General features: G+C 53.0%; 1 protein-coding gene across 2 annotated transcripts in view; it reads left to right on the top strand.

Moving 5' to 3' along the window:
• The window catches only part of PAX5 (paired box 5), a 195,110-nt gene that overhangs the window by 152,881 nt on the left and 36,229 nt on the right, over positions 1-6,000 (top strand). The window lies entirely within an intron of this gene.

Raw genomic sequence — 6,000 nt, 5'->3', positions numbered from 1 at the left:
CCCCCCCCCCCCCCCCCCCCCCCCCCCCCCGCCAGGGGCTCTCAGCAGCCTCACTCCTTGGGGTTGAGGACCGCGTGCCCAGGACAGAGAGGATGTTGGCTGGTGGGTTTGTCACTTGATTCTAAGCTGCATACCCTGTGGCCACGGAACCTCATCCCCTGGGGCCGGCGACCGTCCGTTTCTTTAAAGGCATTTAGAAGGAGGCCGCCATGTTCCTTCCACTGTAGGATGGTGTGGGCAAAGACAGCACACCATCCCAGTGCTGGCTGGCTGCATCCTAGGGGCACGAGCATAGCAGGAAACCCAAAGTATCATCTTTTGAAAGATTTTAAAAAGTCAGGGGGAAAATCAGGACTGGGTTGGATGTGATTACACTTCTTTTAAGGATTAGTGTTGTTTCTTGCTCTGAGTCATTTACCTGGTGCCCGAGCCCCTCCTTCCAGCCCACCCTAGAGGTCCTGCCCAAATAACCCCATGCCTCTGCCAGCCTCTTCCCCAGCCCATGTCATGGGTGTGTGCACCCCAGGCCTGAGGACAGGTGGGGGATGGACAGAACTGAATGTGAGACAAGGTGTTCCCACCCATGGGCAGGAAGGGAAGCGGAGCAAATCCTAGCCTGGTTGGGCTTTCCCCACACAGCCAGGTCCTGGCACAGATGCCAAGGAGTCCCAGAATTCTAAACTCACTCCTGGCCTTCCCGGTTGTTACAAAGATGTATTTAATAAGGTAGGAAGACAGAGCATATTTCATTTAACGGTTTGTTAGCTTGATTTATGACTTTTAAATATGAGACATATGGGAAATGGCCTCTGTGTGTACTCACGCCCTGAGCCTCGCCAGGGCCAGGGAGGCCTGCCAGGTTCACACCTGCAAAGAGCCTTGGCCTTTCTGCTGGGGGGATGGGCACATGGCAGAGCATCGGGAAATACTCTACACAGGCCAACAGAGGTGGGGGGCACCCGGACTCCTTCCCACCCCTACTTTCAGGAGTTGGAGCCCGTGTCCTGCTCACTCACGGCCCCTCGTGCTTCTGTAGAACTTTATAAAAGACAGAGTGCTTTCCCGGGAGCCCTTTATGTTCCAGCCCTGTGACATGCACTGGTAGGAATCGAATCCCCATTTTCCAAAAGCGGAAGCTGAGACTCAGAGCAGTTGGGGAATCGGTCAAGGCTGCACAGGCTGCGGGTGGGAGGGCTTGAATCTGGGGCTCTGCCCTGCGGTTCAGCACCCCTTCCTCCGTACTGCGCTGCCTCCGTGTCCTCTCATTCCATCAATGCAAGCTTCTCACCGATGGCAGAGGGCGAGGCAGCCGCCCCAGGCCCTCTCCCAAGGGCACACTGGCCAGAAAGGCTGAGGCCACCTGTCTGGCCCTGCCAGCTCCCCACTGCAGACCCCAAAGAGGCCAGGTTCCCAGAAGCGGCTGAGCTTTCTTGAGTTTATCCAGACAGAGCCTGCCCCCTGGCCCCTAATTACTAGGCTCAAGATACAAATGGCCGGGGGCGTGGGAGAGACGCCAGTGGGAACCGATGGCGGTTCCTCGCCCATTAATGGCAGCAGCAGGAATCACAGGCCTGAGAGAAGGTTGAGTCTAACCAATCTAGCAGCGGGATGGGTACTAGCACAGGGCATGGTCCCCTGGCACAGAGGGAGGGTACGTGATGTGGAGGGAGGAACACAAGCATCTTGGCAGGGAGCCCCAGTTCTGCCTGCCACTCTGTCCTCTCCTCCGTTTGCTTTCTCTTCTCATACACCCCGGTGATTCATTCCCTTCGAGACCAGGGTTAGGGCTAGGACCTCAATCTCAGGGGCCACGGTCCTTAGTTCCTTTTCCTCAGTATCCAAACTGTGTCACACTTTGGGATTCTGTTTCCAACGTGATCATCAAAGCTGTTTTTGGAATGGCTTCATGGGGGCAGTGCTGGCCCCTAGGCATGGTCTTCGCTGAACTTCCCCCAGGGCTAGCACAGCACAGAGGATTCACCTTACAGCATGGGGGGGGTCTTGGGCCTGCCATTCAGGAGTCACATGATCTGGCCTCATCTTGCCTTCCTGGTCAACTCTCCCAGCTTGTCCCTCCCCCGGCCACCCACTGGTTCCTAGCTCACCACACACTCTCATCGGCCAGTGTCACTCTTTCATCTGTGCCGTTGGTTTATACTACTTCCTGCCTCCACTTGTTGGGATCCAGCTTTACCCTTCAGGCTACGCGGAAAGATCCCCCGTCCCGTGAAGCCGCCTGGTTTGGCCCTCCCCTGGGGGATGCCTGATACTTGGCTTTGTTACTCCCCATAGCCCAGCGTGTGTGTGGCCCAGTTAGCTATGCCACTGGATGGTGGGTCGTAAAGGCCAGGCCCTCTGCTTTGTCTTCTGTACCCCTCACAGTCCCTAGCACATAAGAGGTCCTTTTGTGTGTGGTGGCTAAGGGAGGGAGGCAGAGAAAATTAATGAAACCAAGTGTTAGTTCCTGTGACTGTCTCACAGTCCTGGAGCCCAGGGCTGTGCTCCCTCTGGGGGCTCTAGGGAAAAGTCCATTCCTGTGGGTCCTGGTGTTCCCTCCAAGTCTCTGTTACACCTTCACAGCATGGAGGGGGTCACATCTCCCTCTCCCTTGTAAGGATACACAGGACTGCATTTAGGGCCCAGCTGGATAATCCAGGGTATTCTTCCCATTTTAAAGTCCTTAATCTATAAAGGGAACCCCCACACACACTCCTCCCTCCCTTTTTTTTTTTTTGATCCATATAAGTAACAGTCACAGGTTCCAGGGATTAGGGCATGGATATACCACAACCCATTTGAGGATTTCAACTTTGTTCAGATTTCTGACTCATCATCTCTTGGGCTTCTGAATCTGGGAGGCGTTCATTCAACTGTGGCCATGCTGAAGGGGATGCCATTTCACAGACCCCCAGGGGCATGTTGGTACAGTGCGGAGAAACAAACTGAGCACGGCTTTAGAAGATGGTGTATCCTGCTTTTGTCTGAGGGTGTGACGTGGCAGTGGTCTGTTTCACTATATGGAACAGTCACCAGCCTCCCCCAGCTGTGAATCCAGAGGGAAACCGGAGATCTTCTGAGTTATTTTTCCATGCTAGGTTTTAGAATATTTGGCTGCCACCTCTTTTTTTAAGGGAAGATTTCAGGTGTAAGGTTTGCTTGTAGGACACATTGAGGAGGGACTGGCCAAGTGTAGTTGAATTTTTGGCCCTGAAAAAAAAAAGGCATTACATTTTTCCGTATGAAATTCCAGGCTTATTGGCTTGGACTCTGTATTCTCAATCCTGATTCTGCCGTCAGGGTACTGCCTGACATTTCCGGCTCCAGGGTGTTCCCAGGTCTGCAAAACGGGGCTTCTTGGTCTTCTCCGGTATTTGTAGATTCCATTTCTGCTGCTGAGCAAAATCTATATGGCCTTCGTCCATCACTTACACTGAATAAAGCAAAGAGGGTACGTAATCAGCTTAGAATGGAAACAGTTTTGTTTTCATCAAGTCCTAGCAAATGCCAAAAGTTTTGCACCAAAGATTCCATGGTGTCCTGATTGGTATAACTAGCTGATTCCTGCCTGGCGGTGTTTGTACAGCCTAACAGATATCAACATGGCATTTGAAACTCTTAAAGTTTCCAGGCTGGGCGAGAAGGAAGGGTGTTCACTGCCCTTTGGCTTCAGTGAGTCTGAGCAGCAAGGAAACTGTCTTTGAGATGACCCAGTCAGGGACGCGCCCACGTGCTCTCCACGTCCGCCCCTTTGGGAGCTCTAGGCCCGAGTGCCCAGAAATCCCGACCGTGTCATGTTGCCTCCCTTGGGCTGCAGCAGACAAGAGCCTGTTGGAGGCCCTAGAAGGAACGCAGTACTTTCCTCCTGTCCTGGGCGCTCTACTTGCCATGGGTTGGCATATATTGTTTCTCGATGCTTTTTAGTTAAACTGCTCAGTTAACTGATGGCTTTTATTTTCATAAAGAAGGAGGTGAGGGTGGATAGAACAGGAGTCTGAGGCCAGCGAGGAGGTGCGGAACGGCAGCGAGAGATGGGCAGGCGTGGTGCCCGCGGGACTCTGGCGGGAGGAATGAGAGGCAGGTGCCTCTTCTCCTCAGCCCCTCTCTGCTGCTCTTACGGGACTAGCCCTCTTCTCCCTGTGGGGTTCGCCTCAGAGGGATCTTCCCAGTAACCAAATGCGTATTAACTTCCTATTGCTAATGTAATGAGTTATAACAAACTAGTGACTTAAAACATAAATTCCCCATCTTATACTTCTGGAGATCGGAAGTCCAAAATGGGTCTCTGTGGGCTACCGTCAAGGTATCGGCAGGGCTGTGTTCCTCCTGGAGGCTCTAGGGGAGAATCGTTTCCTTGCCTTTTCCAGCGTGTAGAAACTCCTTGCATTCCTTGGTTGGTGGCCCCAGTGCTTTATCTTCAAAGCTGGCCACGTTGGGCTGAACCTTTGTTGTGATGCCGTCTTTGTACTTGTCTCTCCAGCCTCTCTCTTCCACTTCTGAGGACTCGTGGGATTTTATTGGCCCCACCTGGATAATCCAGGGTACTCTCCTTAGCTTCCAGCCATTAGCAGTTCCCCAGTTGCTGTATCACCAAGGATGCTCACAGGTTCCAGGGACTAGGATGTAGAGCTCTTTGGTCAGGGGCCCTTACTCTGCCTACCACACCAGGACCCCCTCCCCCATCACTCCTCTCACAAAGCATCCTGTTCTTTTCATTCATGATACCAAGCACAAGTGAAGGACTCTCCTTGGTGGTTTACTCCATCCTCATCGGCTTTCCCGTCAGGTCTGCGCAGTACACAAAGCTAGGTCTGTTTTGGTCACTGCTGTGTCCCTGTTCCCAGCCACATGGTGAAGCATGGGAGCTTCACCAGAGCGAGATTGCCTGGTTTTGAATCCCCGTTCTGTTTCTCTCTAGCTGTGTGACTTGGGGCAAGTTACATAACTTCTTTGTGCCCTCGTTTCCTCCTCATCTTTAAAATGGGGGCGATGGGAATAAGAGTGAGCATTAAATGATGTAATTTGTGTAATACTCTTAGAATTTCACCAAGCACATAGTAAGTGCCATGCAGGTGTTGATGATGATGGTGATGACTGTTGTTTGTAGAGGGGTCTCAGCTGGGTGTGGTGGCCAGAAGAGACACCTAGCTGCCTGCCTCTAAAGCTGGCCTGACCTAGGCTGACATTAGATTGAGGACTCTCCAGCAGAGTTCGTGGCCCATGGGAAAAATAGTTGGAAAAGAATCCAGTCACAAGCAAGACTGTTGCCAAGCAGGAGTGCTGGCAGGGGAGCCCAGGAGGGAGGCAAAAGCCTGGATTGCGGCCAGATTTAACCAGGGAGTCACTGTGTGATCTGAGAATGCCATTTCTACTTTCTGGGCTTCATTTAGCATGTGGACCATGGGGAGAATATACTCTGCACAATTTGAAAGGCATGGCTAGGACCACCAGTGAATGGGAGCCAGAGGGCCCCCTTTCCAACCTTGTATAAAGCCCCTCCCCCAGAATTAGAACTGAAGATAGGCACATGGGCAGGTTGGGGAGGGGAGGGGCTAACAGAAACCAGGAAGGACCTGGTGGAGGGCCTGAAGCATCAAGGGGGGAGATTGGACCAGTGCTCCTCAAGTGCCTCCCAGGCCGAAGCATCAGGCTCGGAGTGTGTTGGCTCAGAGAATGAATGGCCTTTGGTTTTAGCTCTTTCTTCTCCCTCGCCGGGCTTCTGGTGTTCCTGTGGCCTGGGTACTTTTGAAGCTCCCTCCACGCCTTTCAAAGCTCACCCTGGGCCTCGGGGTGGCCACCTGTTGCTCGTTCCTGACTCTTTGCTGCCCTCTAGTGGCTCCTAGTCACTCTGCCACACCAGGAACGGAACTGACTGGGGGGAATACCAGGCTCAACCAGGGGGGACACAGCAGGTGTCTCGTTGTTTGTTCGTTCGTTCTTCACACATTTCCTGCAAGTGGCAGTTCTAGGCTAGGTGTGGTGTTGCAGACACAGTCCCTGCCT

The sequence above is a fragment of the Ursus maritimus genome, unplaced genomic scaffold (genome assembly GCF_017311325.1).
Source record: "Ursus maritimus isolate PB19 unplaced genomic scaffold, ASM1731132v1 scaffold_17, whole genome shotgun sequence".
Classification (NCBI taxonomy): Eukaryota; Metazoa; Chordata; class Mammalia; order Carnivora; family Ursidae; genus Ursus; species Ursus maritimus.
This window is presented reverse-complemented; position numbering and strand designations above follow the sequence as displayed.